Source organism: Lissotriton helveticus, chromosome 10 (assembly GCF_964261635.1).
Source record: "Lissotriton helveticus chromosome 10, aLisHel1.1, whole genome shotgun sequence".
Classification (NCBI taxonomy): Eukaryota; Metazoa; Chordata; class Amphibia; order Caudata; family Salamandridae; genus Lissotriton; species Lissotriton helveticus.
Genome location: NC_136071.1, coordinates 616,712,819 through 616,739,553, shown reverse-complemented (window position 1 = coordinate 616,739,553; position 26,735 = coordinate 616,712,819).

Sequence of the window (26,735 nt, the reverse complement as noted above, 5' to 3'; positions counted from 1 at the left end):
AAAGGCAAGCCTGTCTGCGCCCGTCCGTGCCTGGACCTCTACAGTGCCAGCAACCCTGGTCCGATCCCCACCCAGTGACACTCCTTAGCACTCCTTAGGTTACTAGACCTCAGCAGTTCCTGACATCACCACGTCAATCCCAACGGGCTACAGCATCATTCGACAGGACCACCTTCACAAGCCAGGAGGGGGACTCACTGTCAGCTACAAGCAACCCATCAAATGCAAAACATCCACAAAGAACGCAACCCCATTCCTGGAAAAACTGTGCTTCAAGTTGCAAATCTCAGAAAATTTCAACTTGAATGGAACCCTTGCTTACCAACCACCCGGACCACAAGCCACTTTTACAGACCTCATCACCAACTTCGTCACTCTGCTCACTATTGACTCCAGAGCCTACATTCTCCTCACTGTCCTCAGCTTTCACCTGAAAAACTCAAATGACCCCTGCTCCACAGCACTCCTCGGACTCCCCAAGCTCTTCCCAGAATCAACACACACTGCAGGACACACACTGGAGCCTATCTTCACCACAAGTGACAGCATTAAATACAACTCCTCCATACCGCTCATAGGGGCCGACCACTCCATCATCAACTTTGAAATCAACACACCTCAAGTCAACACTCCTACCAGGTTCAGCATTCGAAGACACAGCTGGGGCAAAATCACAAAAGCAGACTGACTCCGCACCCTCAGCAAGGATCAAATTAGCCCAACAGACAACCTCGACAAGGACATCATCAACCTCAACAACTAGATCAAGTACTGCCTGAAATTGCTCGTACCCATCAAACCCAACATGCATACCAGATCATACAAGCAGGCCAGCTGGTACTCAGATGACCTCAAAGACTACTAATGATACTGCAACCAGCTAGAAAGGAAATGGAGAGCCAGCCACAAAACTACTGACAGAAGTACCTAGGAGGCTGCACTCAGACGCTATCACCAGAAAATAAGGGACGCCAAGAAAAAAACACTAGTGGAAAGCATTGACGAAAGATTAATTAACTGCACAGAGATCTTCTTGATCCCAGCAACTCTACGACAATCTATCAAACTACTTCCACAGCAAAATACCAAATATCTACAGCAACATTGCACAGCAAGACAACCCAAGAGAAGTTGTTCCTAACCTAACCACCTCCAACCATACTCCTACCACATCTACAACCTGGGAACTTCCCCAATTAGTACAGCCCTCACCCACATCATCAACGCCTCCATCATGCCCACCACTTTCCCGGATAAATGGAAACTGTAGAAATCAATGCCCTTCTCAAGAAGCTCACAGCCATACCGAATCAAGTAAGCAACATCCGAGCCATCTCCCTGCTTCCCTTTCCAGCCAAAGTGATTGAGAAGGCCACTAACAAGCAACTCACAACTCACCTCAAACTTCACCATTTTCTAGACAACACTCAATCAGGATTCAGAAACAACCACAGCACCAAAACAGCACTCATAGTGGCCACTAATGACATTTGAATGATCCTGGACTGGGGAGAAACAGCGACTTGCATCCTTCTCGGCCTCTCTGCAACCCTCAACCCTGTCTCCCATAATACCCTCATCAGAAGACACCACAAGATTGTCATACAAGTATACGCTCTCAAATGTATCTGTTCCTTCCTCACGGGAAGAACCCAAATGGTCAGGTTGCCACCCTTCACTTCAGACACTAAGAAATTGATAAGTGGAGCCCCACAGGAATCTTCCCTCAGCCCCACCCTTTTCAACATATACATGACACAGCTCGCCAACATCATCTTATCACAAGACATCACCGTCATCTTATATGCCTATGACACTCAAATCATCCTCTCCCTGATGGACAAAACAACAACCGCCAAAGCCAACTTCACCAACTGCATGACCATGATAGCAGACTGGATGCAAACCAACAGCCTACAGCTCAACTCCGATAAGTACTGATCTTCAGCAACAAGACCTCCCCATGGAACTCCACCTGATGGCTGTCGGAATTATGACCAACAAACAACGACCACGCAGGAAATCTAGGGATCATCCTAGACAACAAACTCAACAATCAATGCAGTGTGCACCTCCTGCTTCCACATCTTCTGTATGCTGCAAAAAATCTTCAAATGGCTGCAGAACACCAGATGGACTGTCCCACAAGCACTCATCAGCAGCAGCCTGGACCACAGCAACACATTTTATATCAGAATCTCCAAACAACTCCTACTCAGACCCCAGACCATCCACAACATGACAGCAAGACTCATACTCAAACTCCTATGCCGCATCCACATCACACCACACCTCAGGAAGCTTTACTGGCTCCACATTCACAAGTGCAGCCAATTCAAACTTCTTATGCACACATATAAAGCCCTACAGAACACAGGACCAGAATACCTGAATAGCAGTTGTATGACAGAGGCACGCATGGTGAAACCAAAGTTGCCTCTACAAGGCTGTCCAAACAACGAATGTGTCTGAACAATGCATTCCTTTATCATGCATACCTTTACCACGCATGCCTTTACCACACAATTTCGTGGTAAAGATTACACCTCAGTCCCCCCGCTCTGAACCCCAAAAAGTACCCCACCCCCAAGTCCTAAAAACAATCCCCGAGCCTAAACACTACCCCAACCCCCCTGAGCCGTAAAAACAACCCGACCCCCTGAGGGATGTATGACGTTACAACGCATACTTTTACAACACCTACCTTTACATCGCAAGTTTTACAACGCATACCATTACAACGCATAGTGCTTTGGGGCGCTGGATAGTGAATAGTTTAATTTACTATTCCAACTCCAGTCCCCGTGGATAGTAGGGAAGGTGTTGGATAGTACATTAAACCTATTCCCTATCCTAGAGCGCCCCCCAGCGCAATGCGTTGTAATGGTTTGCGTTGTAAAAGTTGCGTCGTAAAGGCACTGCGCGGTAAAAGTTGCGTTGTAAAGGATGTTTCCCCCCCTGAGCCCTAAAAGCAACCCTGACCCCCTGAAAACAACCCTGACCCCTACAAACTACTCACCAACCCTTAAATCTACTCCCCATGCCCCCAAAACCCAGCTACAACCTCCCTTATTAGACAGCGTCCTCTCCCGATCCTTCCTCTTCATGTGTCCACCCATCCCAGCATCTAGACCGCCACTGCCTTAACCACACCAATGCGTGGTTAAGGCAAGTGTAGTTCCGCTTGCAGGGCAACGGCATGCGTGGCTCAGACTGCATTGTAAAGGCTGTTTCCCCTGAACAGCTACATACAATTTCACCAACCCACCAGATACATACACTATGCCTCACACTGGAGTAACGAAACTTGAGGGGGCCTCCCTGCAAGGTATGTGGAGGTGCCCCCTCTGGGCTCAATCATGAGCTCTCCAGCCAGAGTGCTTTGCTGAGGGGAACCCTGGATCTTGAGGGCCTCCCGCACCGCGGTGGCTGCGGGGGCCTGTGTTACGCCCCTGATGCCTCACTCTCGCTCGCACACATTCCTCGCATCTGCAAAATCAAAATTGGAGATCACTCATTCTCCTACATAGCACCCAAAACATGGAACCTCCCTCAATACTTCAGAGCCTCCTCCTCATTTCCTGAGTTCCGCAAGAAGCTGAAGTCCTGGCTCTTCGAACAAGCACATTGGGGACCACCCTCTCATGTAACTGGTAAACCAGATAGGCCTCACCTTTTGGATTTGCCGATGTTTATTTTACCAATGGTGATGAGAATCAGGAAAAAAAGGAAAAAAAGCGTTTATTGCAGATGCTGAACAGAATAGGGAAAAATAGTGAGATGATGTCACCCTGAATGCATAACCCTGCTTCCTGGTGCCACAGTAGCCCTGGCATTACATAATATAGCAGTATTTTTTTTTGTTTTAACTTATCATTGCAAGATGGCAGATTAATATCTTGGAGTGGTGAATTAGAAAAAAAAAAACGTGCATCAACTCTCTAGAAAATTGCTGCTGCCAGACCACCAAACAAAATTAAATAAAATAGGAGTGAGAATTGAGGCTGTGGAGGACGGATTGTCAGAAACTCTGTTAGGGCTAAGGCCTCTAGGATTCCTCTTAGCTACACTCGAGGGATTGTGGAAGCAGTTATCCTAAGCTCATCTCTCAACTACAGTATAGCAGTGTACCCTTAGCTTGGCAGCTGGCTCAAAAGCATTAGTGCTGCATTCTGGAGCACACATACCTAGAGGAAATAGCCTGAAAACATAGTTTTATGCAGGTAGGGACCACATCCTGCACAGAAACTATGCACACCCCCTTGTGCTTTGGTGCAAAGGTGCCTGCGCTGGCTCATGGCTGTACAAGGTGCGCCAGAGCATAGAGAAACCGGAATCGTAGATATGGAACAGCTCTGCTCTCTGCAGTTCAGCACACCGACTTAACGTGCTGCCCTGCATTGTGTGAAATCTGGGCCTACACGTTTTACTATCATTGTAATATATTGCGCTTATGCTAGCTGATGTCTTTCCTTCACTTCTTGGTCTCTGCTTTGGTGAGCTAATACCAGTATTCCAGTTAGCATATCATTCCCTTGTTTTGCTCCTGTGTTTCCATGGGGTTTTTGTCATTGGGAAATTTGTGTGCCCAGTGCCAAATTCAAGAGTAACAGGTAGGATGGGGGTGAACAGAGGAGTCCATCGCCTGTCTTCCTCTCCTTGAAACCAGACAGGGAGTAACGGTAGAGTGGGTGAGAGTGGAGGGGTTAAATAAGCACTGGCTAGCAGCAAGATCATTAGGGGAACAACAGGGGAGCGGGTTGGAGGCGGTGAAAAAATTAACAAGCATTTGCAATGCAATAGGTCTCGCTTTTGTGAAAGTTAGAGCTATTGGAGCTGTAAATTACAAAGTTTTATAGTAATGTTTTTGGTTTCTAAGCATTTTACCTTGCTGTTCCGTAACATGAAGCACTGGCAAAGCCAGAAAGAAACAATGCACTTTGTGCTTGTCATTTTAGTAAAAGAACTCCAGTGACAGAAAAACAAGCAGAACTGCTGTGTTGCAGCATTCACATGTGTTTCTGAAGTTAATTTTATCATGCATGTTATAAAATGACAAATAGTTAAAAATAAAAAGCAAACAAAATGTCCGAGTGATATTCTGATTAAAATGAGCAAATAACTTGCCTGATTCGGCTCGAAAGCACTGATTCCTGCATGTTATTCCGTATCCCAGCTGCAAAACTCAGGATGGCATGAGTAGGGGAAGAAATACCGCATGGTAATATCGCACTGAAGGGAAGATTTACCATTTTTTCAGGTTGCGCAGAGCAGCAGCTAGAAATTACCTAAAATAAACCTCAGCCCTACGGAGTGACGAAATGTGGACCTACATATTTAAATGTTTCTTTTTGCCCTCTGTTATCTCGTTCTACCTTCACTTAAGCACTTCTCTGTATTCGTCCCAACTGTAAAGGAGCACTTCTCCAGATTATATTTTCTATTCATATTCCAAACAATGTAATACAATTAAAATTTAAAAAAAAACTACCAAGCAGGGGCATTGGTGGATGTAAATGATCCATTATAGTTGCAGGGCAAGATTACTACGGTGGGGTGAAGGACACGCCTGCGCTTCCCCATCAACCACAACAAGGGCATTACGTCACTCATGTAATCAACGTTTACCAAACACATCTGACTGATGTGATTGCCTTCTATTCTAGTTCTATATATGAGGACCTACATTGCACGACCTTGCAGTCTACTGCACTCGAGGACAATGATACATGAAACTGAAACACTTTTGTACACTTCCCGTACACAAAATGCTCTTTAGCTCAACAGTTTATTGAAGTAAGTGCGATTCGGTGCCTCCCACGGCATCATGAGCTCTCGAAGTGTCGAAACAAACCAAGAAGACAAAGAAACTAATGACACTGACAACTGGAAAATGGCTATTTGATCTATACATTTATCAATATGAAGCAGCACATGGCAAACGATCTCTGTCACGCCCGTTGTTGATCTCACCAAATGCTTTTACAAGAAGAAAAAAAAAGTGTACTGTTGAGTTTACAAAAAAGTATTCAAAAATCAATCTGCTATTGCCTGCAATAAATCCGGCTGTAAAAAGGCAAATAAACAAGGTGGAATATTCAAATGCTGAATTATCCTTCTCCTATATACATTGTTGTCCCACCCCTTAAGAGAATAGAACATGCTCTGGTAAAGCTGATAAGCCTCACAGAGTATGATGTAACTGGAGTGACTGGCCAATCGGTTAAGTCATAGTGGCTGTTTTCCTCTTGCATGACTATCTGCATGGAATCAGATGGTGAGAGAACAGGGAAGGCCACCTGGCACTCTCAGTTTAAATGTAGAATATTCCACCATCATGAGGTGCGGGTGCCCACTAGTACAGAGATAAAAGCAGGTGTTGTTATCTTTTTCCATTCAAGTGCTTTACATTTTGTGTCCTTGGGCAAATACGTACAACATAGCTGCACGGGGGTGGGAGTGGGGGGGGGGAGGAATAAAACAGCTTTATTAATTTTTCTCGCCGCCCTGCGCTTGATGATACCTAGAAAATCCCTTCAAACGTGTGTTGCACTTGAATGCATTAGTAGGAACAACAGGCTTACCTGAAGTACTTGCCATCGGGCATTGCCGTGAGGGGAACGGCGGGAGAAGCGAAAAGCGGAGGCACACGCCGGGAGGTGAGGGAGGCGTCCCGAGAGACCGGACCACACTCCCCAGCATTCCCTCTGCCACAAGCGCGCCCATGACGCGCAGTGAGCGCCGGAGGCGCCGGATAAAGGCTGACCCCCCGGGAGCCCAGTGGGGGAACAACAGGCTTACCTGAAGTACTTGCCATCGGGCATTGCCGTGAGGGGAACGGCGGGAGAAGCGAAAAGCGGAGGCACACGCCGGGAGGTGAGGGAGGCGTCCCGAGAGACCGGACCACATTCCCCAGCATTCCCTCTGCCACAAGCGCGCCCGCGAGTCGCGCGCGGGAGAAGCCCGGGACAAGGGCGGGGCCGTCTGTGGCCGTCAGGGGCCAGAAGAGGCCGGGCAGGGCCACCCCCCTTGGCACGAGCTGTGAGTACCATTGAAGGATAATCCGTGGAAAAGCCACATGTTTCCCCTTGCATTTTAACTTACAGTCTACTGGATACTGTCAAAGCAATACCAGAAATGTCTGTCCAAAGTACATTGCCGGATAATTATTTACTTAAAGTGGTGTCAAAAATCAACTGCGACAGGAGGAAGTCATTAGGGAAAAGTACTATTGCAGACCCTCCATTGACTCTGCCCGTCGATGTAAATATCATGTAAACTCTGACAATATTGCTAATGATAAGGACGCTCCTGTAGAACTTGATAATAGCATCATCAGTATAAACGTCGAAGCGACTAAGGCCTCAGATAAGTCAATAATGGGGGAAGATGACCAAGGTGATAATGTTGGGGGGACACCTCAGCAATTTGGGAGGGCTTCCAAATTTATGCGAGCCTGTAGAAAACCAATAACCAAGCGAGGTAGTCATATCTCTAGAAGAAAAAAAGATTTGACCCAACTGGAACATACCGATGATTTAGTTACCCCAAACCAAGATAAATATGCTTTCTTAAGGCCAGACCTAATTGACTCATTAACGAGTACTATTCTCAGCAAACTTAGTATGGTGGTAGAGCCATTGCTTATTAAGATAGGAGATCTCCAGGAGGAAGTAGCTAGGTTAAGGGGCTTGGTGGGTAATCATGCAGACAACATGGAAAAATCCCTAGCTGACATTAAAAAGTCAATCTGTTCCGTTACGGTTCCCAGTAGGGATAAGGAGCAGCCTCAAGTCTCTACTAGTGCCCCCCCCCTAATACTAGGAAACACACCTCTAATGAACAACCAAATCCACAGAAACCACTACCCACATTAACTCAGGAGGTGGGAAGAACTTCAAACCAATTAAATAATGGGGGTACAAGTACCTTGCCGGGTATTAAACCATCAGTCCCCATGCAAGCCCCCACTCAAGTATCAGCACCAATGGTGCTAGTTCCAACTGATACGATAGGAGGATCTAATGGGGTGCCCATTAGGACTTGTAGACGCCCTGTTGATCTACCACCCGACTGTGTACCGTATGTGGTGGTTTTAACTAATGTCCCCATTCTTGCTCAGCCCCCAAGTGAATATGAGACACCTGATTCTCTGAGAAATAAAACCATTTCCTGGCTTAACCGTCATTGTGGCTACCCAGTTGGCTATTCTGACCAAATTGTCTCCATCAGAAGAGTTAACTGGATAGGTAACACCAAAAAAATTGGCAGAGGGGATTGTGTGATAATAAATTTTAAACATCCACAACATGTGGCAACAGTCTTGCTTAGAGCGGCCGCAATTACACAGTCGGAGACTGAAGTAATTGCAAGACCACTGGGCTACTTCTATAATCACCTTGGTGAGCAACTACCATTAAACGGTAAAGAGAGGGCTCCGAGTAACTCTGCCTATCCACCTATGATGAATAGACCAATGATGCCTAACTTCTTTTTTGGCCCACAAAACGGTTCATTCAACCCTCCGCTGCATATGGGGAATTCTATGTCTGGGGGGAATGTTCCCTTAATTTACACCCCCAACCCATTTGTACCATTTGGTAACACCCCTTTGTTTGACAACGGAATGGTTTATCAGGTCCCTACTCAGAATAGGTTTCAGTCCCTGAGTCACCTAGACCAGAATGATTGACATGAGATTGAACCTCCCGGGGATCTAAGGTTTAGTACTCCAATTGAAGGAGACGTTTTGTTAATTGAAGAAACGGGCACTGTATGTTTGAACTGTACTTTGACTAGGGGAGATATCCCAACCCTCACACCTAACATAGAGCTTTTTAATATAGAGAATAACATGCCCTTATCTAGTGTTGAATCGCTAAATGCTAGCAAAGAAAAGATTACCTGTTACATTGCTAGCTGGAACATTGCAGGAATTACGGCCAAGGAGGATGCCTTAGGCTGGAATGATTTTGTGTATCTGTTTGACATCCTGTGTTTCCAGGAAACCTGGAGTAAAAATTTTAAAGGCATTGAGGGATATGTGTCCTATGAACTCTCAGCATCACCCTCAATTCACGGTAGAGCTAAGGGCGGTCTGTTGGTGTTAATTTCTGTCAAATTACCTGTTCTTGTGAAAAAATTTGTTAATGTGGGGGCGCATTCGCAAATTTTATGGCTTACACTAGAATCTGGCAGAAACATTTTACTGATAAATTTCTATAACAATGTTTTTGACAACACTAGACATATAGCAATTAATGAATTAGATACAGCAGTGAACAATTTCGTGAGGAATTTTAATAGTGTTTTTGAATATATTTTTGTGGGGGATTTTAATGTACCTGTGTGCCCATTATCTACCCAGAAGGTTTGTGGTGTGTATAACCGACAGGGGGAAGCTGAAGTCCATTTTCCCCATCACACCTATGGGGAAACTTTGAATAATTTTATGACTCATTATGACCTTGAGGTCATGGACAATGCTAAAAATGACATGGGTGGAAATATACCAACTTTTAAAGGAAGGGGCGCTAATACCGTCATTGATTTTATTTGCATGTCATCAACTATTGCCCCGCTATGTCCGATGCCCAAGGTGATAGACATTATGTTGAGTGACCATAACTGTTTGTGCACAGAATTAACCTTCTGGGCCAATAATCATGATTGTGAACAAGGTAGTATCAACAATATTGAACCCCATAGACAGAATGGTTATAGACTGAGGTGGAAAGGAGAAAAAGCTGCAGTAATATCAGATTACTTTATTTGTAGTTGTCTGATGGATATTACGGCTATTTTAGAAGAGGAAGACACCTCGTCCGACAGTATTGATCACTTTAACAGTATTAATTCCATCATCAACAAAAAATTCACCAAAGAGGCTGGGTCTAATGTAAGGGGCCCAAGGGGTTGGTTTGACCATGCCTGTTCAAATGCCCGGAAGGAACTTAAAGAGGCCCTTGCAGCTAAACCAAGGGACAAAGCTTTGGTGGTCCAACTTAGACAGGGATTTAATACGACCCTCAAACGTAGAAAAGCTGAATTACAGCAAGAAGCCTGGGATAATCTCGCCCAAGCAGCGGACACGAATAATTGTATCTTGTTCTGGTCCACGGTGAATAGCCCATTCTTAAAAGACAACAAGGTCCCAGAACTCACTTCTAACGTGAGCATGGATTCGTGGATCCAGCATTATTCTAATATCTTTGACTCTAGTAATCTATCAGATATCAATGGCGATAGATGGCCTATCCTAGCCTTGGATATTACCATCAGTGAGACTATGGCTAGTATAAGAGCCAGTAAAGGAGGTAAGGCCCAGGGGCCAGATGGCGTCCCCATAGATGTGTACAAGACTGCGCCAGATATTTGGGGCCCTCTGCTTACCAAAATTTTTAATGCAGCTATTTGCTACAACATACCGTCCACTTGGGAAGAGTCAATAATCATCCCTATTTTCAAGAAAGGAGATCGGGGGGATGCCAAAAATTATAGACCCATATCCTTATTGGATTCTTCAATTAAAATTATGAGTAGGGTTCTCCTTGTAAGACTTGAAGAGTGGGCTGAAACAAACGAGATATTAAGTAACTGTCAGTTTGGCTTTAGGAAAGGACGTGGTACCATAGAACAGTGTCTGAACTTAGAGCTATTAGTGGGAAAATATACCCAGGCGAAAAAAGGGTCGCTTTACCTCTGTTTTGCTGACCTTAGTAGTGCCTTTGATTTGGTAGACCACGCTATATTATGGGCCAAATTACTGGAAATGGGCGCTCCTGAAGGAATTATTTATTTCTTAGCCCGACTGTATGAAAAACTTCGCGCCAGTGTCCGCTATGGACCCAACGGGGAATGTACTACTAAGTTTGGGATAGGAAGGGGTATCAGACAGGGGTGCATCTTAGCACCCCTGCTCTTTACACTCTTTATTAATGAGGTTGAATCTGCCCTGCAGGCAGTCGCTGCAGACGCCCCAAGAGTTAATAACTTTAACATACCTGTATTACTCTATGCGGACGATGCAGTGCTACTGTCTAGGACTCCCTTGGGTCTCCAACGTTTAATGAATTGTTTTGTATCCTTTATTAAGAACAGGAAATTGGTCATTAATAAGGCTAAGACTTATGTAATGGAATGTTATTCTGGAAAAGTAAAAAAAAGATGTAAAACCCACTACGTTATCGATGGGGAATCAGTGAAAAAGGTCGATAACTTTTGTTATTTGGGAATAACCTTTTCTAATAATGGGAGCTGGGACACTGAACATAAGGTGCTCAGAACTAAGATGATTAGGAGTGCCAATGGGGTCTTTCTGTTTGCCAAGAAACTGGGGAATAGACGCATTAAAGACATGTTAAATATCTACCAAGCAAAATGTCTTTCTGCTGCCCTCTACGGGGCAGGAGTTTGGGGTGTGTCATATGCAAAGAGCCTGCAGGTAGAGGAGAACCTCTTCCTGAAAAGGCTCTTATGTCTACCCAAGTCTACTTCCAATTCCTTGGTTCACAATGAAACAGGGATCCAAGCATTAAGCGATTTGATCATGCTAAGGCCCATACTACTGTGGCGCTCTATCTGGCTCAGTGATGGTACTTCATTGAATAGAGCAATAATTAAGGACTGTCTTTTACTGGACCAACATCTGAAGATCCCATGGATTAAATATATCATCGATTGGGTAAAAAAATTATTCGGGATCAATGTATTAACGGACCCTCATAGTCTCTCGGAAATCCCCAAATCTGATGTGAAAACAACCTTTCTAAATTATTGTAATGAAAAGCATTTCTTAGAGGATTCCAAGCTGATTACTTGTGAATTATACAAAAGCTTGAATGAATTCACTGGTTTTAGCCCATATTTATCACAGGTGACAAGAACCTCGCACCAGTTTGTACTAACCAGAATGAGGATGGGTATAGTGCATTATCTGGTTGCGTATCCTAACACCAAAATGCGCCCTGTTGGCCCCTGTAAATGTGACAATAGAACTGAACAATGTACCAAGCACTTTTTGTTAACATGTGATTTGTACACTGAGCTAAGGAAATACTACTTGAAGCCATTATTCATTAGATTTGGAGTGAGAAATATAACGGAGGCTATGAAATTGATTTTCAACTTGAACCATCCGGACATTTGCTTTTTTACTGCATCCTTTTTGCTTAAAGCGATTAGCGCCAGGAAAAGTATGTGTTTTTAAAATACATGTATACTTTTAAATATTTATTCCATCCCCCTCTGGATGTTTTTATGTTTGTAATTGTTAATTCTTTATTTTTATATTTTACGTTTTTTTTCTCTATGAAATTGTATGAAATGTCTGTATTATTTGTGCTTTTATGGACATGTTTTTTAAATGATCCGAATAAAGCTTTATGATGATGAATGCATTAGTTAAAAAAAACTAACGCATTTGACCAATCAGATATAAGTCCTATGGCATGAATAAGTTATCAAATACAAGGTAAGAATTCCCAGGTACATGTACAACACAAATAACCTGAAGATGACGGTCCTTTGAAAAAAGTTGCAAGACACAATGGGCCTCATTACAACAGCCGTGGTGAGGCAGCGATGGACTAAACCGGTGTATTATTTATAACAATAGACACGAGATGTAGTCCTACCTAGCTGCTGTGAATCAGGGAGCCCCTCTCCTGCCTCACTTCTGATAATGAACGTAATACTACGCTGTCAACTGAGGCACTCCCTGCTTGAAACAAGCATTGGCAATGTGCTGCACTCACAAAATCATGCAACTCACTCTGAATTCACAAGAGCACTCCTCTCACCCAGCATTTATACAAAGTGTTCGTTCTGCAATCGCCCAGGCACACCACTCACCCAGCACTGACAGCCCTCTTATGCCACACTCCTACATCTCTCACCCACTACAGGCATTTTGTACAGCATCCTGGTAAAATAATCTTGTTACCCAAGAGAAAGTAACTTATAGTTACCCCTCAGCCCCTGCTCTACGTTACCTCATGCGCCCCCTCGCAATGTCCAGCCTGTCCACGCCCCCTCTGCAACACCACCATGCTACTAACACGTGAGGGAGCTGCGGTGCTGCGGGTTGCTGCCTTACTTCTTCCGGTGAGGCGGTGGTCTTGACATTGAGCATTTGGGTATGCTAGCGAGCATTTTTGGATATAGGAGGGATTGTTTATGGAATCCAAATTTTTCACTTTCTCCAGCGCAAGGGCAGGCGACTATTGGAACCAATTCTCCCACAGGAACTTACTGGCACACGTTCCGTTTGGGGCGTGCTTGTGAACAAGGGTGGGTTCCTCACCGCGCTGACGGCCCCAGGGGGTCAAGGAACTCACTGCTGAACCCCGGTCGGAGCAGCCACTTGTCCCCCACAAGCTCGGTGCACTTCGGACTGCATGTCACGTAGGGAGGGTGGGTAGGGTGACCAACTGGCATAGGTGCAAATTCAGGATGGTGAGTGTAAAAATTCAGAACAAAGGGACAAAATTCAGGACAAAAAATCAGGACAAAAGGTCAAAATTAAGGACAAATCTTCGCGACAAAAGGTACGTTTTACAGACACATCATAGGAGGTCGCGCAATAGTATATAAGTAAGTAAATAGATAGCTACCTAAGTACAAGTCAAAATACGTTTATATTAAGTTGAGACAATAGTGCACTTCACGATATTTCAGTATGGCCGCAGCTTGCTACCTTAGATGATTCAAAATTCGCATCTCACTCCAGCAGGTACATTAGTCACCAGACAATGCCCACTTTTATTGTTGATTGAAAACTACTGGCTATACAAGGAACTTTGCAGTGCCAGCTCCCATTAACAAAACCGCTCCCCCCCTTCCAGCCTCCCAGGGAAACACCCGATGCCCGGTCCTGCCAGTCCAGCCTTGCTACCACCCTCCAATGGTGCCCCTCTTCTTCACATAGACAGTCTCTCATGTGTATTTAATTACTCATCCCAAGTATGGCAGGGTGTCGGAGTGCATTACATCAAACACACATTATATAGAGACAATGACTCATATTAACGTGAAAGTCAGTGAATAGGAAATGTTACTTAAGATAATGGGTGCTATAAGGTGTAATCATTCTTTTATCTATCATTCAGTCTTTCACCTTTGATTCTGTCCTTCCATCTATGTGCCCATCTATATCCAAAGATAGTCAACCATTTGAAAACCTGTCCACCATGTATCCTTCCATCCATCATTTCACTCATTAATCCCTCTATCCCCCCTTTCACTCATCCATCAATTATTCATCTACTCACCCTTCCACCCCATCCATCTGTACAGTCATCCATCCACTCTTCCACCCATCCATCCATTAACTCATCCATCCAGCCATTTACCCTTTCACCCATCCAGCCATCCTTTCACATACTCATCTACCCACCCAGTCACTTAGCCTTCAACCCATTCAACCTTTCAGGCATTCATACTCCCTTTCACTCTCCATCCCCCTTTCATGTATCCATCCATCCAAGCTGCCACCCATCCATCTACTCATCCATTCATGAATCCATCCATTGATCCTATTATTCATCCATCCTTTCACTCATGCATCCATCCGTTCTCTCACCATCCACCCTTTCACTTCTTCACTCATTTATCCATTCTTTTGTGCATCTACCCCCTTTCACTCACTCATCAATCCTTACATCCACCCTTTCACTCATCCATCCATCCATTCACCCTTTCACTTATCAATTCATCAATCCATCTATCCTTTCACTCATCCATCCAACTATTCACTCGCCAATCATCTACCCTTCCACTCATCCATCCATCCATCCTTTCACACACCCATCCACCTTTTTACCCATCCATCTACCCTTCCACCCATACATCCATCTATTTACCTTTTCTATCATCCATACTTCCACTCATTCACTCATCCATCCATCCTTTCTTTCATTATCTATCCATTCACCCTTTCATTCATCCTTTCCATAATCCATCCAGCCATTCACACATTCCTTCACTTGGTTACTCACCCACCTTTTCACATTATGAGCTGAACCTTTGTCTGCAGAGTTGCAGACAGAAGAGGCCCATCAAGAACTTCACCTTGCTGTAGTTCCTAAAGCAAGGGTTGGGGTGGGGTGGGGTGAGGTGGGGGAGGGTTCACTATGCCCCCGCACATAGGCAGTATGAAAACGTAGAAGTCATAAGCCATGCATGATGCACAGCGCCAGGATGTGAGGTGACTGTGACATGGTGTTGTTTCCAGGGCTTTAAGTGGTGTAAAATAACTGGGGGGGTCTCTTTAAAGGGGGTATTCAATGTAATTAAGGGCGTGGTTTAAAACACCTCGGCTAAAAATCTGCGCTTAGCATAGTGTTCCGCTCAACTGGTATTATGTTGTTTCTGTCATTGCATCCCAAGCCAAGACTATTGGCTTTGTCAATGGTTGTTAGTTGCTTAAAATAAAAAAGCAGCAATCATGGCTTTGTTGAATATAATTTAGAAAATACTTCAGTTCTGAAATGATGAGACAGTGAAAGAACGATAACCCGTTCTTTTTAACTTGTTTTACCGGCTTCTTTATATAAACTGTTTTCTAACGTTGCAGCATGGGCGTTTGACCTTTTATCTTACAGAATGCCCTGCCTTACACTGAGGCAGATGGAGGCCGCCACATGCTTTAACACCCAGACGGCCCCATTGACATTCTGTATGTGGCAATTACCCGGCATACAGAATGACAATGGGCAGGTGGGGCTGCTGCCTTTGTGCTCCAGGAGGAGTGCGAGGTGGCCCCATCAGGGGGGGTGAGGCCTCTCACAGGGAAGCAGCACTGCTCCCTGTGATGGCTAAATTTACGGACAAAAGGCATCCGTTAAAGGGATCCTCACAGACAACGGACATGAGGTCCATAATTACGGACGGTCCGTGAAATTTACGGACGGTTGGTCACCCTACGTGTGGGGTTCAAAAGGCCTGCAAAATTGCTGCTAAACGCTTATCGCATACTGGCAATGCATTTACACCATTTGCAGTGATATACAAAGGACTTAGATTGGTGCGAAAACAGGTGGCGAGGCAGGCATGTAAAAACTACCTTGCCCTAACTTGCCTTATAAAGGCCCGTAACTCGTACTGCAGAGGCCCATGACTCAGTCCGAAATAGAGCAATTAACCATCCTGCTTATTGTACTGCAGCCACAGTGTGGTCAAACCTTTCTTATGACTGGCCCAAAGGAAACCTGCCTCGGAGCTAAGCTTGTGGCAGGCAATAGCTCAATTGTTCCCCAGCATTGCTCCAAGCCAAGCGAGCCCCAAAGGCCCAGAGGCAGGAGCCGTGAGTCTCAAAGGGGGAGGTTGGGGGGGGGGAGGATGCCAAGAGGCTGAAGAAATTGCCCCCGTGGGATAACCCTTTAAAATGCCCCTGGGGAGGCCTGAGATCAACATGCTGCCCAGGAAACACCGGTATACTGATGGGAGAGGGGGGACCAGGCTGCGGTCCGCCCTAATCGGTGATTGGAAGGCCCCACAATAGAACATCTCTCACTCCAAGGGAGACCTAAAAAGGTGAGCATGTCAGCAGATGAAGCTGTGATTGACAGGCGCCTAATCTACACAACAAAGTTTTTGTTAGCTCTTTCCAAAGTACAGAAGCAGGACACGGATAGCTAATACAGGGAGGTGCTTCATGTTACTTTGCTACAAAATACTTAACATGTGAAGCAGTAAGGGCACCAAAGAAGACAGCAAGGGTAGTTTTTAACAATTCCTAATTGTACCACAATCTGATCTAGAATACTGCAACATTAGTTGCAACGGTACCCCAAAGAACATATTACGTTTATCTAAAATGGATGTTTGATACGTAATTTTGCCCATAGATGCTAACATTTAGACTTCCTCAAGCTTGCAATCCAATAACGAATACTGTATTTATCAGATACAAAATGGCTGCCAGCCTCGCTATAACCTGCCCATAGTGCTGCTCATTACAAGTGTTTCTTTTTCAATTGAGGAAACAAAGCCCTGAGCTTAGTGGAACCTTTGATAAGGTTGTGCATATTAGAAGTTAAAGAGAAAGACTACGTAACAGGAAAGTAACTTTCTTTCACCTGTTTTGAGTGGGGTAGTTTAAGGTTATCTGCCTTGGGATCATGTTGTACAAGGTAGGTTGTTTGCAATGGACATTTGTCAGGGTGCTGCAAAGCGTGGAATGCACAGGTGAGACAAGTAAGGAACACTACAGGAATTGTTCTACCTACCTCCGGTGAAATGTTTCCCAGTGCTCCCTTTTGACCGCCAAACATGCACATTCTAGCACCAGGTGAAATAGTTTCAGCATGTTCTACAACAGACAACTGAGTATTTGCCTTGAGATGCTGAGGTAATACGAGGAGCTATTTATTTCTACCAGTGGATTTTGCTTCACTTGGGGACTAAGTGCAGCCAAGGTGACACATAGGAAACCATTATGGCTGCCATCAGTACTGAAATGAACTTACAGAGTAAATAAAAGTTTACTAAATTTATTAACGAGCCTCAACCCAGACCTGCTAATGCTTTAGCTATCCGCTGGTCAGAATAATAAAACGAGAAGGAATGAGCCCTTACCTGACGCTCAGTCTCGGAGGCCATATCTGTGTCCAGGGGAAAGCGAAAGTACTCCATGCGCGTGTTCAGGGAGCCGAGCTGTATGGTGCACATATCCTGTCCTGCGCGCGTTAAGGGAGCCAAGCCCACACACATCTGCTGTCCCCTGTGCTAACGCTGCCAGCCGTGCTTGTGCACATGTCCTGTCCCCATTCGCCCACCAAACCGACAACAATAGGTCTCGCCAAGGTGACAGCGCATGGGCTGCTTCGCTAGGCGAGACCTAAAAAAGAGAAGAAACAGACAGGGAGAGGCAGGGGCATGGGAAGCATTCGGCCGCGGCCGGTAGAAGGTGCAACTGCAGGGCGGTGACGTGGGGAGGGGGAGGGGCAGGGTGGGGGGTAGTAATGTATGGATTACGGACTTAAAAAGGTAAGTAAACATATAAATAAATAAAACGAATTTCGTTGCACGCACTGCGTCGCATTTGGTGTTGCAGGGCACACAACAAAATTCGTTTTATTTATTTATATGTTTACTTACCTGTTAAAGTCCGTAATCCATACATTACTACCCCCCACCCTGCCCCTCCCCCTCCCCACGTCACCACCCTGCAGTTACACCCACTACCGGCCGTGGCTGGAAGCATTGGACACGCTGGTGGCGGTGGGAGCAACATGGAGTCGGATAGAGGGATTTGAGTGTGTAAGCAGCACATGTTGGCAAGAGAACACATGCCCTCACAAGGAGTGCTGAAAGAAGACAAAAACAGTTTGACTCATGAATGCAAGGTGTGCGAGGATACTTGTCACCAATTCAGAAGAATGGTAAAGAAGATATGCACTAGGGGAAGGCAAACAAAAGAAGAGGAATGAAAGCCTTTGAATATGAAGCAAGAAAAAGAGATTGACAAGACAGGAGTGGACTGTCCTCAACTGGCTACCACAACTGAAAGCTGAAAACTGTCTGCCTGTGAGACTCGAATCTGGTTCAGCAACTCCGTAGTTGGAAGCTCTGACCATTATGCCACCTCCGCTCCCCACTTTTATGGTCAAAAGTTGGTTCCGTTTTAAGCGGCACTAACAATAGAAATGGGCTGCTGCACGTTGGCTCCTGACGAGATCCCTGGCACTTATATGTTTTTTACAAAAAAAACACTGAAACAAGCTACATACAGAATGCTTCTTACCCAGAAAATAAAATTTGCAAGGGTCTGTGGCCAGTGGTTAATTTGCAGAAAAATAAGTGCCGGGGCTCTCATCAGTAGGCATCTTGCATGAGCCTACTGCTCCCCATGAAAGTGCGGAGCAAGTGTGGCGTAAAGGCCACAGCTGCAGACTTTGGAGCTGGAGAATCAGGTTCGAGACTTGGTGCTGGCTCAACATCCTGTGACTCTGTGCAAATCATTTTGGGCCTCATTTATGAGAAGTGACACATCGCTGCATGAAAGCAGCGATATGTCACTTCTCAGTGCACTCTCCTTGCGACATGATGGATGCATCATATTAACTGAATGACGCATCATGTCGCAAGGAGTTACAGATACGTCAGTATTTCTGACGTATCTGTGGGCGCAAAAGTGACGCATTGCTGGAATGTGCCACAAAAGTGACGCAACTCCAGCAATGTGTCCTTTCACATGGGGCAAGCCCCATGTGAAAGGGCCTGCGTCAGTCTTACACCTGCTCTGAGGCAGGCGTAAGATATTGATGTATTTGCACCCTAGAAGTGGCACAGTGAAATCTCATAGATTACTTACGTGGGAACGCCCACCCTGCATACATTATACCTGACGCAAGTATAATGTAGTGAAAGGGTTTACAAAGTGACGCATCTGCTTAGATGCGTCACTTTGTAAATAGGGTGCAATAGGAGGCATGTTTTACGCTACAAAAAAGTGATGCATCGGAAGCGCAAAACTGTTGCAAGGTCTTATATAAGGCCCTTAATCTCCCGTAAATTAAAGTGTCATTAACTGGCGCTCATGAAAATCGCTGGTGTTGATGATTAAGTGCCGATGCTGAGCAACACCCTCCACCAGCTCAAATTAAGCACTGTCTGTGGCCATCCAGCTTCAACACGTTTTTCCTGACACAATCCCTCTGAGCAGATGTTTCTCCTAGTTCCAGCCACATTTCATCTGTGACAGTCAACTCAGTAACTTGAGTGGGATGAGGAGATGTGGTAAGTCTAGAATGTTGCTCTCTTTCATTATCTGGCGCAATAAGCAGAACCCTGACACAAGGAGATTTTCTGGTACCATTGCGCAAAGAGTGGCTCCTTGCACCAGAGAGCACCCTTGGCTCGGTGAGTGAGTGATCCCATTTGAATGAGGAGTTATACTAGAACTTTGATCAGTCTCAGCTCATTTCAGCCGCACTATAGTGGCACTTTTAACAGCGCTGCAGCATCTTTCAGCAGCACTCTAAGGTTTGTGCAGCACATGTGACATATTTAAATAGCAATATTCCACTTGCTTGAGCAAAGTCCTGACATATTTAATCAGCACTCTTGCCCATTTGAACAATGCCTGTGAGTCAGATACTGTTATTATTGGCAGCACTCTGGGATACTTTATCAGCACTTAGAATTGGAATATTAGTGCAAGGGCTATTATCTTCATAAAGCGCATGATATTTTCCGGCACAGCACAGTTTTTAAAAGTATTGTAATGTTGTCTTACATCACTTTTTCATGATATGTACTTCTTCAACTGAGATCCCTGATCTCTTGACTGGGTGAGAGTATTCTGCTTATTTCAAAAACTCTGTCCATCACCACCCCTTGTTGTTAAATATTTTGTCCACCCTAAGCGTGGAAGGGTATACTCAGATGTGAGTCCCTTGCTCATTGCACCATCAGGATTCAAGCAAGCCGGGCCGACGACGGCTGAAATGCCAGAAACCGGTCCCCGGAAGCTTGTTTCCTTCCCAGTGTAAGAATTGGCTTGGTAGTTTGGTTTGCCCTGTTCCCATCATGCACTGGGACAGGAACAGACTAATTTGCATATAGCCAGGTTCTGAACTGGGATGGTGCAGTGAGTAAAAAACGGTGTAGGATCTAGCCCTGATCTCTTGACTGGGTGAGAGTATTCTGCTTAATTTAGAAACTCTGTCCATCACCACCCCTTGTTGTTAAATATCTTCAACTGAGTACAGCATATCTGGCAGGCACTACGGCCCACATTAACTAACACTAAGAGCATGATTACGAGTGGGTTATAGTTTTCGACCCCAGCGTAAACCCCTGTTTGTGCACCGGTTAGAGTATGATTTTGGTTGTATTTAACGCATCCAATGATCATCGATGTGTTAAATTCATACATTTTCTGCAGGTTCGTTAGAGGAAGATGACATCTGAGTAAGCGTCCTGCTCAAGATGCTCCTCTGGACTGAATCGCCGTAATTCGGCCTGACCGTTTGGACGGACACCCAATGCCTGGCTAAGGGTGCAGGGAGTCTTGTTGATTTACCTGTGCCCTCGAAGCTCCACCGCCGTAAGTTTTGGATCGACTGGGAGCTTCCTTGTGGAGACGCCTGAACGACCTGATCAATCTGTGCTGGCAGGCCTGCGGCTGGCTGACAAGGCACATCTCCTGCTTCAGGCGTTTCTGGTGATCTTGGTGCTCCCTGCTGGCCTGCGGTGGAGACGCACGTCAGATCTAGTGTGGCTGTCTGCCACAGTCTTCCCTTGAACTCAGGAGCAAGGAGAAGGCACGGAATTGGGGAAAAAAGAGACTCTTTTTTTTATTGCTCAAGCTGCTACATTGTAGCATTTTTCAGGCTATGTCTGGCCAATGAGGGAAACCCGGCAAAGCTACCAACAATCAACAAGCCATGGCAGCTACAAGCTCAAAAGGAGCCCCTGACTGGAAATTGTGGCAAAAAACCAGAAGGCCGCAAAGGAAGGGAAAAAGGAGTGGAAAAAGCTGAATATACTGATAAACCCAATAAAAGTGAAACAATTTAAAAAGCCCTGTTTAAGGGCTCAAGGGACACAGCGGACTGCCAGCCTTCAATCTCCAACCTTTTTGGTGTTGTTAGTCAAAGGGGGCATCTCCATCTGGAACAGTGGAGCTGGGCAAGGGAAGTGATGATCAAGCAACGGCTAACATTAGTTCTATCTCGGTGGCTGAATTTTCTTTTGAGGCCCAGGATAAATCTGTTGTAAGCCAGGCTGCAACCTCAAAGGACTTCACTCCCATAAATCTCTGCATCGGATCTTAGAGGGGGGCCAAAATATCCAAAATGAACTTGGAGGCTATGAAGGCTGTGAATACCCCTTCAGCACAGGCTCGATCTCCGGCCATACCTGAAAAAACTTTTCTCCCTTACAGACGAATCTGAGATCTCTGATGTAAGTCTACCAGTGAAGGTGAGGAGGCTAACTGGAATAGTAGCTCAGAGTCTGGTTTTCCCTCATCTACACTAGGACAAAAGCAGTCCCTAACAAAAAAGAAAGGGAAGAAAAATGTACCCAAAACATCAGACTGTGGCAGCCTTGGTGATTTGAAATGGGATTACTCCGCTACACTATTAACGTCACAACCAGGTCAAGTGGTAAGATCGGAAGGGTCCCCTGCAGGAGAACTGGCTTGCGCAGGGCAGATGAACGATCCAGCTTTATCAGTAGTTCTACAAACAATCAGAAGTTTCCAGGAGGAGGTAAAGATGGACAATCGGAGGGCACGCCTGGTGGCATAGAAACGGCAGGCGGCTGTTTGGAAGGTCGGCAAAACCTGTGCATATATTGCGGACAGAATGGCCTCTCTAGAGGTACACACTGAGCTGCTTGAGAAAGATTTTGCCACTGTAAAGACTCAAAATGACGAGCATGAGGGAATTGTAAAAGATCTGGGGCCAGATGTAGGTAACTCATTTTTACCGACTCTAAAATACCGATTTTTACTGAATCGGTATTTTAGAAAAGGGAAATGAGATGTAGGTCAAAAATTGGTAAAAAATACCGATTTGGTAATATTGGGAAACCACGACCCGGTATTTACCGAATCGGTATTTACCGATACGGCAAATACCGAATCGGTAATTCACATGCAATCCTATGGGCCCGGAGGCCCATAGGAATGCATTGAATCTACTGAATCGGTAGTTACGGAATCGGTAAATACCGATTCGGTAAATACCGAGTCGGGGATACAAAATATCAGGCAGTTGATGTATCAACCAATCACGTGCCTCCACCCCGCCCCTCAGCCAACCAACAGAGCAATAGACCAATCCTGTGAATCCACCCCACCCCACAACCAGGAAGTGGCCACACCCATGCAGGTGCAGTGTACCTGATCACACAGGAGAGCAGTTTCACAGAGACAGGCTGGTGTGAAGCAGAGCCCTGCAGGACATACAAATGGATCCCCAAGTCTCTCAGAGGGAAGGTGCAGAGAGGAAGAGGAAGATGAAGTTCAGCACTGGTGAACTTCAGGTGCTGGTGGAGGAGGTCGTCAAGCACTACCCAAAAATCTTTGGGAAGCAGTCCCTGCAGGTACCAGAGGCTGTCAAGAGGAACACCTGGCTGGGGATCCAGACCAAAGTACACGCTATAAGAGTGACCACCAGGGAAGTGGACGATCTCAAGAAGCGATGGTACGATCTAAGGATTGTTACCAAGAAAAAACTGGCTGCAAGAAGCAAGGAGGCCAATGCCACAGGAGGAGGGAAGAACAGGGCACCTGCTCCCACGGACCTGGAAGAGCTTGTGGAGTCCACACTGGAGCCAGAGTGCGTTGTGGGGATTGGTGATGCAGACAGCTCAGCCCGAGCTGCAGCTAAGAAAGGTAAGGGACATGTCCATCATCCCACACCCCCTGCCTGTGTCCCTCCCCCAATGTGGCTATGAGTTGAGGAAATCCAGTACTGACTTCAGTATTCACCTGCAATGCATTATGGGAGTGGTAGTCATAAGAATAGCCATATGAGCAGTCTACATGAAATGTTGACAGGCATGCCACACAATACAATCAGAGACATGGGAGGAGCAGGAAATAGTGAAATAATAATGTTATTTAATAGTGATTTACAGGGTGAAAGCACCACTAAGACACTGTCCATATCTGTCCACAGGTGAGACATCACGCAAGTCACTGCAGGTGAGGGAGAAGACACATCCCCAAAGGGATAGGAGTGAGCAAGAAGGCAGGGTTGCAGGGCCCAGCACTGCAAGACCTACAGCACCCTGCACACAAGCACCTGAGACACCAGAGGCAGACGACACCATGCACCTTGAGGCATCTCCAGTGCTCCTTGACTCACCACAAGATGAGTCACAACAACCACACACACCAGCAGACACAGATGTCTCAGACATCTGCAGGCCCGTGAGGCATGAGGGTCCCCCGCAAAGGATCCTACAAACATCCTCCGATGAGGAAAGGGAGTGTGAGGAGTCAAGACGGCCAATGGCAGGAAGTGCACCATGTCATTCATCCACTCCTGTCAGGTGATCCGGTGGAACAAGACGTCATAGGGTCCAGGAGTCAAACGTCAGTGGCCGTGATGCGGATGTCTTCCAAGGCCTTGAGACCACAATGGTCAAGGTGCAGCGCCTGCAGGCAAAAGGAATAAGTGCAGTGCATAGACAAATGCGCCTTTTGAACACAAATTTCACTGACATGAACAAGGGAATAGCATCAATGGCAGACAGCATGAGGGACATGGCAGATGGAGTCAGGGACATGTCTCAGTGTGTGATGACACTGTGTGAGGAACTACGAGAGGACCGTGCACAAAGGCGCAGGGAGAGCCATCGTACGCACCAGCAGACAAGGGGAATGCGCCAACTTGCAACTGCGACTTCACTGATGTGTCGCCATTCAGTTGCGATGCAGGAGGGGCTGGTGCACTGCTGTACTGATCTCTCCCGGGGATGGGGAGAGTCATTACAGCACTTGAAGTGCTGCTGACAAACCAGTCAGCCACCACAGGAGCAGAAGTTGTTGGGGACACAGATACCCCTAGTAGCAGGAGCAGCACCCCTGTCCCTGAAGTAAGGAGGAGCAGCAGACGCCAGAGTGCCGGCGCTGGCACAGCAGACTCGGAACTTAATCAACCTCAGGCATCACGCGTGGCTGTTCATGGGCGCAAGCAGTGAGTCTGCCATATGCAGATGGACATGTGAGGGTGAGGTAACCCCCGTCCACACAGTAGTACTAGGCACACTAGTATGTGTGTTCTGTGGCTTATGTCATTTCAACGTAGTGCTAAATAAACTACGTGCATTGAAGTACAACACGTGTTTTGTCTCTATACTTACTCAGAAGTAGTTGTGTGTGATTTCTGCCCGTCTCTGTCTCCCGTCTGTGGGTGTTGGTACTCCTACTGTGTTGGCTGCTGGTAGTGCCTGCTCATCGTCATGGTCTTCATAGTCCTCCAATTCCACCTCTGTGCCCCTCTTAGTTGCGAGGTTGTGCAACATTGCACAGCTAGCAATTATCTTACAGCATGTTACAGGTGAGTACTGCCGTGCCCCCCAACTTTTGTGGAGGCAGCGGAACCGGCTCTTCAGGAGCCCAAAGGTGCGCTCAATGATGTTGCGGGTGGATTTATGTGCCACATTGTAACATCTCTGGCTGGGGGTTGTGGGGTTGAGGTAGGGTGTCAGGACGAAGGAACGGAGTGCATATGCACTATCCCCTAATGTGAAAGAAAAAAGATACATTACTCAGAGGCACACATTGACATACATCTGCTTCATCTATCAAGGGAGTGTCACCCATTTATTTACCTAGCAGGTATCCTTCCCCGAATTCACCCGCTGTCAGGCGGGTATAGATCCCACTATTTTGGAATATGTATGAATCGTGGGTGCTTCCTGGGTATCTGGCCACTATATCGGTGATAATGTACTTGGCATCACAGATTGCTTGTACATTGATTGTGTGTGAGGACTTCCTGTTCCTGTATATGTGCTCAGTGGCAGCTGGGGGGCAAATGGGGATGTGAGTCCCATCAATGCAGCCAATCACGTGTGGGAAATTTGCCATGAGGTAAAAGTCAGTCTTGGTTCTGAGCAAGTCTGCATCAGTGTCTGGAAAGTGGATGCAATGCTCCATTCTTTGCATCATGGCATCCAGGAACTTTCTGAAGAAACGCGACAGGCAGCTCTGGGACACCCCACCTACCGCAGCAACTACACTCTGGTAGCTCCCAGATGCAAGGAGGTGTATGCTACAGAGCACCTGGACATGGGGTGGGATGGCGTGGGCCCTTGGTCTTGGGTGGTCCAGGAGTGGGTGCAGGTCCCTGATCAGGTCCATGTTGGTTTGGGGGTGCAGTCTGTATCTTTGCAGTATCTCTGGCTCTGTCAATTGGAAGAGTGTAATCCTCTGCCTGTAGACCTGCTCCTCCCTTCTCCATTCCCTCTCACCTGCTACCTGTAGCCTTAGCCGTCTTGCTATGACGTAGAAAGCCGCCATTCTGGTCCCAGTGTTGCATTTTGGGGCCCTTTTTTATAGGCTGCACCTGATTACCACCTGCTTACAATCCATGTTAAATACCGATTCATAAATACCGAATTTTGGTGAAATTCGGTAAATAATGGCTCATCTACATCTCGATGGTGTTGTTTTTTCCATTTCTTAATTTCCGATTCGGTAATTTTACCGATTCGGAACATTTACCGACTCGGTATATTTTCCGATTCGGTAATTTTACCGATTCGGAACATTTAGCGACTCGGTATATTTTCCGATTCGGTAATTTTACTGATTCGGATTGTTTACTGAGCCGGTAATCTACCGATTTGGAATTTTTCCCGATTCTGTGAAATTTGGGCGAGCTACATCTCAATGTCCAAATACCGGTCGGTAACGGCCGAAATTACCAATTTTCGGCCGTTACCGACCGGTATTTGGCTACCTACATCTGGCCCCTGATGTGGAAGGTGGAAGACCAGGAAAACAGGCAACGACGCAATAATCTTTGTTTTCTGGGAGTCCCTGAGGGAGTTGAGGGACGTGATCCCAGAAGCTACATGGTCTCTCTGTTGAAGGGGGCTTTCCCTGAATTGAACACCTGGGATTGGGATAAGGAGATCCAACACACTCACAGATTTCCCTTAACTCCCTTCAAATGCTCAACAAACACACCAGAATGACCACGTGCAATGCTGGTACATTTTGGGAACTTTCTACCACATCAAACTCTATATGACCTAGCACGCCC